The sequence below is a fragment of the Canis aureus genome, chromosome 15, assembly GCF_053574225.1.
Source record: "Canis aureus isolate CA01 chromosome 15, VMU_Caureus_v.1.0, whole genome shotgun sequence".
Lineage (NCBI taxonomy): Eukaryota > Metazoa > Chordata > Mammalia > Carnivora > Canidae > Canis > Canis aureus.
Genome location: NC_135625.1, coordinates 24,678,421 through 24,690,569, shown reverse-complemented (window position 1 = coordinate 24,690,569; position 12,149 = coordinate 24,678,421). Strand labels below are relative to the sequence as shown.

The window sequence follows — 12,149 nt, the reverse complement described above, 5'->3', positions numbered from 1 at the left end:
GCAGGAGGTAAACTTTTCTTAAAATTCTACTGTACCCAGGAGCAGAGACCTTAAAATAATATTGGTTATATCCTAGTGAAGATTATGATGATCCAGAGCAAGGAACTAGATCTAAAGGAAGATTGGGTGGTCACTAAAGTAAATTCCACTGATGTCTTGATTTTATCTGTTTGTATTCAGCAAATATTTATTGATAGTTTATTGTATGTTTCAGGAACGGTTCTAGCTAGTGAACAAGAGAGCTCTGCTTTTATGGACTAATATTTGTTCTTGGTAGTAGGGAGACAGTAAAAATTAAAATATATATGAAAATAATAAATACATAGATTTTATATGTTTATGATCATTGCACCTATTATTAAAATCATTAAATAGTATGGTCATTCCATACAACAGCAAATATTTCAGCTAGGAATAAAATGGTACATGCGGAATGGGAAGCTCTTTATTATAGATCTTTAAGTGAGAATTTCAATTCAGAATGAAAAAGTAAAGGAAAGGGGATCCCTGGGTGGCGCAGGGGCTTGGCGCCTGCCTTTGGCCCGGGGCGTGATCCTGGAGACCCTGGATCGACTCCCACGTCGGGCTCCCGGTGCATGGAGCCTGCTTCTCCCTCTGCCTGTGTCTCTGCCTCTCTCTCTCTCTCTCTGTGTGACTATCATAAATAAATAAAAATTTAAAAAAAAGTAAAGGAAAGCAGTATCAAAATTGAGACATTAAGAGAGCATATATATTCTTTTTTTTTTTAATTTTTATTTATTTATGATAGTCACACAGAGAGAGAGAGAGAGAGGCAGAGACACAGGCAGAGGGAGAAGCAGGCTCCATGCACCGGGAGCCCGACGTGGGAGTCGATCCAGGGTCTCCAGGATCACGCCCCGGGCCAAAGGCAGGCGCCAAGCCCCTGCGCCACCCAGGGATCCCCATATATATTCTAATATATTCTCTCTCTCTCTGAAATACATAAATAAACCTTTAAAAATTAAAAAGTATATAACATGGATTTGATACGCATTATATATTGTGAAAGGATTGTCCCACTATCTAGTTCACTAACATATCCATCACCTCACAGATTACTGCATAATTTATTTATTTATCCATCCATCCATCCATCCATTCATCCATCCATCCATCCATCCATCCATCCATCCATCCATCCATTCATCCATCCATCCATCCATCCATCCATTTATTTATTAGTGAGATCCTTTAAATTCTACTCTCAGCAAATTTCAATTATGCAGTACAATGTTATTAGCCATAGTCACCATGTTATTCATTAGATCCTCAGATCTTACTCATTGTTCATCTCATAATTGAAAGTTTGTACCTTTTTTACCAGTCCCCTTATTCTGAAGCCCCTAGCAACTGTTTTTCTGCTGTCTATTTCTAGGAGTTTCACTTTATTTTGAACTTAAAAAAAAGTTCTGCATATAAGTAATACCATACAATATTTGCCTATCTCTGTCTGGCTTATTTCAGTCAGCATAAATGCCCTGGAGTTTCATCCATGTTGTCACAGAGTTTTTTTTTTCTTTTTTCCTTTTTAAGGCTGGATAATATTCCTATATATATCACCTATAATTTGACTTTGACAAAGTCATATATCATATGATGTAGAGATAGAGATATATCATATAGATATAGAGATATATACACATGTACTTATGTGTATCTATCATCTATCTTTATATGTGTGCATTTTATTTATCCATCCTTTGGCTATATATCAAGAAATGGGATTATTGGATCATCTTGTAGTTCTAGTTTTAATTTCTTAGCCTCATACCACTTTCCATAGTGACTCTACCAGTTAACATTACTGCTAAGAGTGTGCAAGTGTTTCCTTTTCTCCATATCCTCACCACTATTTGCTCTCTTACCCTTTTAGTAATAGATATTCTAGCAGATGTGAAGTAATAAGTACTTGTGGTTGTGATTTGCATTTCCCTCACAATTAATGTTGTTAAGCACCTTTTCATGTGTGTGTTGGCCATTTGTAAGTCTTCTTTGGAAAAATGTCCATGTAGTTTCTTTTCATTTGAAAAGTTTTTATTTAAATTCAATTTAATTTACATACAGTGTATTATTAGAGGTAGAATTTAGTGATTCCTCAGTTGCATAAAACACCCAGTGCTCATTTTAACAAATACCTTCCTAATGAGCATCACCTATTTATCCCATCTTCCCGTCTTCCTCCTTTCCAGCAACCCTCAGTTTGTTTCTATAGTTAAGAGTCTCTCATGGTTTGTCTCCCTCTCTGTTTTCAACTTATTTTTCCTTTCCGTCCCCTACGCTCCTCTGTTTTGTTTCTTAAATTCCACATGAGTGAAAGCATATGGTATTTGTCTTTCTCTGAGTTATTTTGCTTAGTGTAATACCCTCTAGTTCCATCCATTACTTTCAAAATGGCAAGATTTCATTCTTTTTGAGGGCTGACCAATATTCCATTGTATGTGTGTATGTGCGTGTGAACCACATCTTCTTTGTCCATTTATCTGTCAATGGATATCTGGGCTCTTTCTCTGTTTTGGCTATAGTGGACATTACTGCTATAAACATTGGGGTGCAGGTGCCCATTCAAATCACTAGGTTTTCATCCTTTGGATAAATACCTAGTAGTGCAATTGCTTGGTCTTGAATATCTCCATTTTTGACTTTTTGAGGAACTTTCATACTGTTTTCCAGAGTGGCTGTACCAGCTTGTATTCCAACCAACAGTGTAAGAGAGTTTCCCTTTCTCTACATCCTTGGCAATCAATATCTATTGTTTTCTGACTTGTTAATTTTAGCCTTTCTGACTGGTGTGAAGTGGTATCTCATTGTGATTTTGATTTGTATTTCCTTAATGCTGAGTTCAGCACCTTTACATATGTCTGTTGACCATTTGTATGTCTTCTTTGGAGAAATATCTGTATGTGTCTTCTGCCCACTTCTTGACTGGATTTTTTTGTTTTTTGGTGTTGAGCTTGGCTCTTTATAGATTTCTTTATTTTAATATTTTTTTCTATTGAGTTGTGTTTCTTGTGTATTTTGCATATTAGCTCCTTATCAGATTGGTGGCTTGCAAATATTTTCCTAATTCCATAGGTTACCTTTCATTTTTTTATGATTTCCTTAGCTATATATACTGAAGCTTCTTAGCTTGATATAGTTCTACTTATTTCTGATTTGTAACCTTTGCTTTTCATGTTAAAATTCACTTTTGAAAATCACTACTATGTAAAATAGTTGTGGATCTGCATTTTGCTTCATTACAATCAAATGTGCTACTATATTGCTTGCAGTACTTTAGTTTATTGGTACTAATATTAAAAAACATTTACTATTTTAATTTTGAAAAAGTCTTTCCTTTATAATGCTCTGTTTTATCATCTATAACAAGAAGTTAATAAAAGCTACTGTTTTAAATAGTTTTGGTGGAGAATAAATGAGATAATGCATGCAAAGCATATAAATTTGATTCAAATTTATACTAAGTGTTCCATAATTGTTATCTGTTGTTTATAATTTTTAATTTTCTCCTCTTTAAAAAAATTACATGTTTTCAAGTATTATTTTCCAACTTCTCTGCTTGCCAGAAAAAACAACTGTTATACATAATAATAAACATAGGTCATGAATTTAATCACATGCCATATCTTTGCTTAATTTAGGATGAAGTTCTATTTTACACTATATCCTTACTTCATTCTGATATATGAACTAAAGGATTTCTAAAGGAAAAAACCTTAATATAAAGGAGCCACCTCCAGGCCCAGGTGGGCCTATTTTGCAAATTATTTGTCCTTCATCACTTCTTCTATATAAATAGCACAATAAAAAAATATACAATCGATATAAAAAATAATGTTCAAATTTTGATTTTATTTCCTAATATTCTCCCAGTGGGACCTAAATATGAATGATATTTGGTTCTCAAAAATTTAAAAAATGATTGCCAGTGATCCAGACATCTGTTGTCCAGATCAGTGAGTTGAAACATGCTAACTGATACCAGGGAGTACTAAGTTTTTTATTAAAGTAAACATTCTGATTTCCTTTGATCAGTCAGATGATTTTTGAATATAAGCTTCAGTGAGTGTATGTGTTTTCATGTTGATAGTTTTGGGGTTTTTTTTCGTATTGCTTTATTGCACTTTCAGAAACAAATATTTAAGCCTCTAAATAGCAAATACTGATACTCTTACAAAGTATTAAGTCTTATGCTAAATGTAAAACTACAAAACTATAATTCTTGTCTAAAATTTTATGCTTTTATGACTAGAAAGTACAAAGAATTTCATTTTGCATGTAAATTAACTTCATAAAGCACTATATATCCTTTTATTTATTTCTTTCCTTTCTCCCAATAAATACTCCTAGCTTCTTATGGATTTCCCAGGTGATTCATAGGATACTACATTGCTTGTAGCACATTAGTTCATTAATGCTAATACTAAAAAACAGAACTGTACTTTCCTAGAATGTGTTATGGTAAAATTTTACTTGCTTGCTCTTTGAGATGACCCTCAGTTGTGGGATAAAAGTCACATAATGACACGATTTAGTGGTCTCTGGGTTATTCCAGTGCCAGTGGGCTGTGGTTGCTTATTCAGCTTCAAGGCAAGAGATGCACAATGACATGCTTAATGTTGAAAATCATAAAGTTCTTGAATAGACACTCATGGTAACAACATTGATTCCTCAAAAGAATAACATTTGATTTTGTTCTACAGTTTTCATATCGAATAGTCAGGAATTGTTTGTTGCTCCATGACAATTTTATTTAGAATATTCACTTCTGCCTGGCTCATTTACAATGTATTTTATGTATTTTATGTATAAAATTAATAGATGTTATGGATAAAATATTTTCCAGTGGTTATTTTAGAACTAATTCCTGTTTATAAGTCACTAGCACTCATTGTTATGCTGTGCTTAGTTCATAAGTGAAATAAGTTTAATATTGTCATACTTTATTTTTTATTTTTAAAAATTTTTTATATTGTCATACTGTAAGCTGACCATTATTATTAAAAGACCAAGCATAATTAGAATTAACTACTATTGTATAGTGCCTTAGAATTGGCATTAGTGGTATTAGGTACAGTCAGAATGTCTTGTAACAATCACTACTTTTAATCTCTTTCATCCTGTAAAACCCAAACTCCATACCATTAAACAATGACACCCCGATTTCCTTTCCCCCAGTCCCTGGAAACTACCATTCTACTTTCTGTCTCTATGATTTCGACTGCTCTGAGTATACATGGAATCATATATGTAGAATCATAGAGTATATGCTTTTGGTGACTGGCTTATTTCACTTTGCATAATATCCTCGAGGCTCACCCATGATGTAGCATGTGTCAGAATTTTCTCCCTTTTTGAGACTAATAGAAAGATCTTGAGAATAATATTTTGTTGTATGTATATTCCACATTAATCTTATCCATTCATCTGCTGATAGGCACTTGGTCTGCTTCTACATTTTAGCTATTGTGAATAATGCCGCTGTGAACATGAATATCTAAATATGAATTTGAGACCCTGCATTCAATTCTTTTGAGTTTATACCCAGAAGTACAGTTTCTGGACAATATAGCAATTCTATTTTTAATTTTTTGGGCCACTCTCTTAGGGGTTTTCCTATTTTACATTCCCATCAACAGTGTACCAGTGTTCTAATTTCTCACATCCTTACTGACACTCGTTACTACTTTTTTTTTTTTTCTTTTAATGTCAGAATATGGAAGTGTGCAAGCAATCTCTCAGGGACAAGAGAGAAGCAATTTATGTACCTGGTGTGATTCAGACAATGATCTTTGGGGGGCTTTTAAAGATTTGTTAATTTATTCTGGGGGGGTGGGCAGAGGGAGAAAGGGTCTTAAACAGACTCTGCTCTGAGCACAGAGCCCGACAAGGGGCTCGATCTCACAATCCTGAGATCACAGCCTGCACTGAAACCAAAAGTCAGATGCTTAACTGACTGGGCCACCCAGGTGTCCCCTTAAGTGATTTTTTAAATATTAGATTATATGCTGTGTACCTACTGAAAATGGGTTTATCACTATTAGGCACATTGAAATAAATTAACTCTAAAAGTAAATGACTATGGGAGGCATGTTCAGGTCTCCATTAAGTATCCCTCAAACTCCATAGTAGGTAATTGTGATTAAAAGAGCTTTTCTAGGGGCACCTGGGTGGCTCAATCAGTTAGGTGTCTGCCTTTTACTCAGGTCATGATCTTGGGGTCCTGGAATCAAGCCCTGCATCAGACTCCTTGCTTGACAGGGAGTCTTCTTCTTCCTCTCACATTCCCCCTGTTTTGTTCTCTCTGTCTCTCTCTCTGTCTCTCTCATAAATAAATAAATAAATAAATAAATAAATAAATAAATAAATAAAATATTTAAAAAATAAAGGAGCTATTCTAATAAATATAATTGTTATGCTTTTATCTCCCCTCAGCTCTAAAAGGTATAAAATATTCCCTAGAGCACAATGTTGAAAAAAATGGGTGCTAGAAGCTTATAGGAAAAATGAAACTACCTGCTGGAATGTTCTGAGTGCCCACTGTCACTAAATATTACAATATACAATGTACAGCCAAACTGCGTTTTACAGACAGGGAGAGGACTTTCATGTTGAACTCTGTACATGAGAAGTAAAGAATATATAATAGTTCAGGTTTCTTACCTCACATTATTTCAGTGAGAAGTATGCTAAGGACAGTTTTACTGTTATTTCTGTCATTGTTGATTGATATGAAATAACAAACATCTTTGTGATTCTGTGTTTCTAACTCCAGTGTGTGTGAGAGACTTTTGAGCTTAATAGCTTTTTCTTATTATTTGTTATGAGAGATATATTAAACATCATATTCTTTTGGAAGTAAGACCAAAATGTTTTACATCCAAGAATATAAATATCTTTAAATTGCTTTTAGTTTTCTTATTTTCTTGGGGCTTCTGTTACTACTTCTCAGGACTGTTAGTTTTGTTTCTTCTAAATTTTAATATTTGAATGGAGTCAAATTCCAATTTACTTTTTTGAATTATTGTTTTTCATTTATTATGCACACAACACACTTAGTAAGTAAATAATTCAAGGAGTTCAGAGTACAAAAAAGAGCAAAGTTCCTCTGCTGAGCTCCTGTCCCTTTCCACAGACCTTACCTACTTTCTCTTCTCCCAGTGGTCACATTTATATCCCAAACAATGTATTTCCACCTTAATTTGCTGTTATATCAACTGTGACCTATAGGTAATAGGAAATCACAATTATAACAGGTGACAGGCTATGCTTCAATTACTGTAACTTCGCCTCCCTTCCTTATCTCCTCCTACTACTGTCAATATTTGATAGAATTGTAGTCATTTCCCTCCATCAATAGTTTTATAATATTAATATAAATTTTATTTCCTTCTCCAGCAGCTTTAAGCAGTATACCTTGATTGCCCAGTTTATAAATTCAGGGTTTTGCATGCCTCAATGTCCTTCCTGTACTGTCCACATCCTTAATTTCACAATTTTTCAATAATGATTTTAAAATCATAAAAATTTACAAAAATGGCATTATATTGCCTTCTCTCCTTTGTGTGCAGATTGATCTAAAAACTGACAACCAGTAAATATAAAAATGTGCATTTCCAAACATTATTCATATATACCAGTTACTACATGTAGATATGTGGAGAAAGAGAAACCAGGCAACTCAATTATGAATATCCTGAATTCCAAAATGAAATAAGTTCCCTTTTTTTTTTTTAACACTTAGGTATTTTATAAAAATCATATTACATTTCTTTACATGAGGACCATGTCTTTTCAGTACTATTTTATTATTGCTCTCCTTGGAGGTTTTCATTGTATATTTTCTTTTCTCTTGTGCAAAAGAATAATACACCTTTACATTTTCACTAACATCATCTTGTTTCATCATACAGTTGATTAAAACAAACCCACAGTCCTTTTGAAGTTATCCTTCCAAGAATCCTCTGTCTCTCTTTATGTATAGACTGCTTGGATGTATTGCACAACCAAGTTGGGTCCACTCTTTCTGATATTCCATATACCCTTCTCTCTTGAATACTCTTTCTATATGATTATAATAAAGCATTATGTAATTTTTTTCCACCAAAAATGTTTGGAAGATAAATATCACAAGTTTTGAATATCCAAAAATGTCTTTCACACCATGATCTATAATAGTATTTTGACTACATGTAGTTTGTTAGATTGGAAATGTATTTTCCTCATTGCTTGTTGCAGATGCCAACTTGATTTTTATTTTGTCAGTATCTCATTTTTGTTTTCTTTCTTTTTTTGGAAACTTTTGTCACCAAATCAGAGATCATGTCTACCACAGTGTTGAGAATGGACTGGGGTTGAAGGGAGCCACTTCACTCCAGAGTGGAGTCTGTGACAGCAGCTAGGAGGCCATTGGGGTAGATTAGATGAAAGGTTATGTGGGTTTGAGCTTGGGGACTAGCGGAAACGGAGAAAACTAGATGGATTCTAGAAGGATTCAGGATCTGATGATGGACAGAATATGGGAAGCTAGGGAGAATGACGTGAAGTACTAAGGTTTCTGGTCTTCAGGCAGTATATGAACAGTGGTGCCAATATCTGCAATTAGAGAGTGGATGGAAGAGGAACAGGTGCCTGCAGAAAGGTCATGGTTTAGTTCTGAATGTTTTAAAATTTACTGGAGATACCAAAGTGGTTATATCAAACTGAATTAATGAGTTTGGAGTAGAAAAATGATGTCTAAACTGTAGATATAAATTTGTGAGTTATTTGCTTATAGGTAGGAATTGAAACTGTAAATGTATCAGATTATTGAAATGAGAAGACCCAAAAACCTGAGAAACGACACTACTTGTGTTCTGGTAGGAGAGAATGGATCTTTTTTATTTTTATTTTTTATTTTTAAAATTTATTCATGAGAGACAGAGAAAGGAAGAGGCAGAGGGAGAGGCAGGGTCCCTGTCGGGACCCTGAACCAGAACTCCATTCTAGAACCCTGGGATCAGGACCTAAGCCAAAGGCAGATGCTCAGCCATTGAGCCATCCAGGTGCCCCAAGAGGAGAATGGATCTTAACAAGGGACAGAAAATTATTGATCAGATAAGTTGAAGGGAAAGCGGGGACATTTTTGTACACAGAAAGAAAGAAAGAACTTGCTTCAGAATAAAAGAATGGTCATTACTATGAAATCTTTCTGAAAGGACAAGTAAGATGGTAACTAGTATATGCATATTCTGTGGTGAAATTATCAAAAGTGTATTTGTTAAAATAATTGTGTCTGAAGCTAATGTGGTATGGGTTGATGAGTGAGTGGAAAGGAAATACAGATGAACATTGAGACCAGGCCAATTCAGCTGTGAAGAGACAGTCAAACTCATGTTTGCAAGGAAACAAATGATGGAGTGAGAATCCTTTGATTAACTTTTTTTTTTTTTTAATCCAAATGGAAGTGACCTGAGTATAAGTAAGAGCAATGGGTAAACACCTAGTTAGAAAACAGGTTGATATGGAAGAAAGAGAAAGGGTTATCTACAGTCTATATCAGGAGTCAGCAAACTTTCTATGAATATTTCTCTGTAGGTAATATCTCTGTTACAACTAAGAAGCTCTGCTACTATAGTACTAAAGCAGCCACAGACAATACATAAATGTCCATTTTCCAATAAAACTGTATTTATAGACACAAATTTCAACTTTATATATTCCTCACTTGTTATAGAATTTTATTCCTTTAAAAAAATTTTTTTCCAGTCATTAAAAAATGCAAAAACCATTCTTATCTCTGGGCCATACAGAAACATTTTACAGAAAAATGTACTGATCCCTATTCCAAGTTTAGATAATTTAACTTTGTCTAATCTTTTGAATCTTACCTAATTTCACTTTGGGTCAATTTTTACATGTGGTCAGTTTACTATTGAAAAAAACCCCACATGTTCACTAATTTACAATATTCCCCCCAAAAAATCATACTTGAAATGCAGAAAAACCTTAGGCAATATTGTTAAGCAATTTTTTTCTAATCAGTTTTAACAATTTGATAATTTTTCATCACTAATTCCTTCTTACATAGACTATCAATATACAACTGCAGAAAAAATATATTCCTAAAAGAATTGAATCCCAATCATTTAACAAATAATGGGAATATAAATTTATCGGTTACAATTTATGTAAATTCATTTAACTCTTCTCCTCTTTTGCAGCATTTTCTTTCCTTCTGTTTTCTCAATAATTCCCAGGTTAGGAAATAGAATATTACATGGTGTCTTGATTATTTTTTTAAAGTAGTTTCTTTTAGAACAAATCTAATGACAGTTAATAAATAGTCCTTTTGGCTTTAAGTGCACAAATGTTTTTCTTTTATGTGGAGTTATATTATCATTGAAAAAACAAAATGAACACGTAAACTAGTTAAGCAAATACAAAGGTACCTGGAAGACTCACTTTACAGCTTCAGTTATTGGTTTTGTATTTGTGTCTCTGTACTTGTCATCCTCTTTGCTTCTTTAATTTTTGTTTTCCCCAGAAAATTCTGTTGGATATATATATACTCTATCCTTAGATTCTTTTGTAAAGATGAAATTTTGTGGGTGATAGTAATGTTACTCCACAATCATCCATGTCTTCTTAAATGGAAAATGTTTTAGTTTTTTATTCTTGGTGCCCAATTCAAGAACATTAAAATGTGGTCATTATATATAATCACTCAATGTAATCATACTATGAAGTTCCTCATTGGAAGTGCAAAACAAGATCATTTTCTGATGAGAGAAACTGGTCATCTCTAGTTTCCTGATGGCTTTTTTTTTTTTTTTCCTATTGCAGGTCTAAAAATGTGTGATTGCTTTTGTCCTGATTAGCTCTTTTGTTATCACAAGACTCCTGAGCACATAATGATCACGTTGCCTTTTATACTCATTGTGTGTGTGTGAGTATATGTGACTTGCGTGTTACCTTGCAAATTATGAAAGGGAAAAATAGTACTGTTTTCCAATGTAATTTCACTCCTATTGATTTTTCTGTTCCAAAACGACAATTTGACCATTATTAAATTCTTCACTTCTGAAGAACCCCATCTTATCTAGATTAAGAAGAGCTAAATTGTTGATTTGGAAGTAGGGAGAACTAGACAACCATGCCAAGGACTGCCATTTATTCTGTCTTCATTCCCTCCATTTTATATCATCTCTATCCTGTGGGGCTCATGGTTACTCAGCCAGAGAGTACATTTTGAGCTGTATGTGTAAACATTGGTGGCAGTTGTGTTAGTGCAAGTGACAGGCGCAAATTCCAAAGAGGTATGTGAAAATGCTTACCCTCCACACATCCTTTCTCCCCTTGCAGGGACAAGAATGAAGAAGTATGATGGTGACCCAAGTTTGAATGTGCAGGTGAGGGGCATCCACTCAAGACTAGCAAAGCAGTGATATAGCCTCAATGACATCATAGAAAAGTACATCTGATGGGGTTGGACTATCTGCCAACTTTCAGACTGTTACATAAGAAAGAAGCAACTTGGGGTGCCTGGGTGGCTCAGTTGGTTAAGTGTCTGCCTTAAGCTCAGGTAATGATCCTGGGGTCCTGGGATTGAGCCCCACATCGGGTTTTCTGCTCAGCAAGGAGCCTGCTTCTCTCTCTCTCTGCTTCTCCCCACTGTGTTCTCTCTGTCTTTCAAATAAATAAATAAATAAATAAATAAATAAATAAATAAATAAATTAAAAAAATCTTTAAAAAAGCAACTTCTCTGTTGACTTATTTAATTTTGATTCCGTTTATTATAGGGTTAACCTTTACTTAGATTAACATTCACTCTTCTAACCATACTTGCTATCCCATAATCTTTCTTTTTTGAAGAGGCAAGGTAGGCCTCCCATGACACTTCCAACCCACTTGAGAGGTAGCCACAGTATTGCCAGGGTTATAATAGTTGTTTGGATAATTTCTCTCTGAGCAAGAGTGATTTAAGGTTTAAGTTAGACACTGGAAAAAATTAAATCCTAAATGCAAACACCACTCTTTTTATTACACATCCATATGTTACCCATTATATCATCCATATTAGTTTAACTCTTCCAAAACATATACATGAACATGTATATCTTACTTCTGAATGTCAAGAAATTCCTGAGTT

At 34.1% G+C, this 12,149-nt stretch overlaps 1 long non-coding RNA gene across 2 annotated transcripts in view; it reads left to right on the top strand.

The window, feature by feature from the left end:
* The window catches only part of LOC144283977 (uncharacterized), a 139,090-nt gene extending 127,414 nt beyond the window's left edge, over nucleotides 1–11,676 (top strand). For both annotated transcript variants that reach the window (XR_013352456.1, XR_013352459.1), the window contains exon 5: nucleotides 11,362–11,676. This is a non-coding gene — a long non-coding RNA (uncharacterized LOC144283977). The remainder of the gene's footprint in view (nucleotides 1–11,361) is intronic.
* The last annotated feature ends 473 nt before the right edge of the window (nucleotides 11,677–12,149 follow it).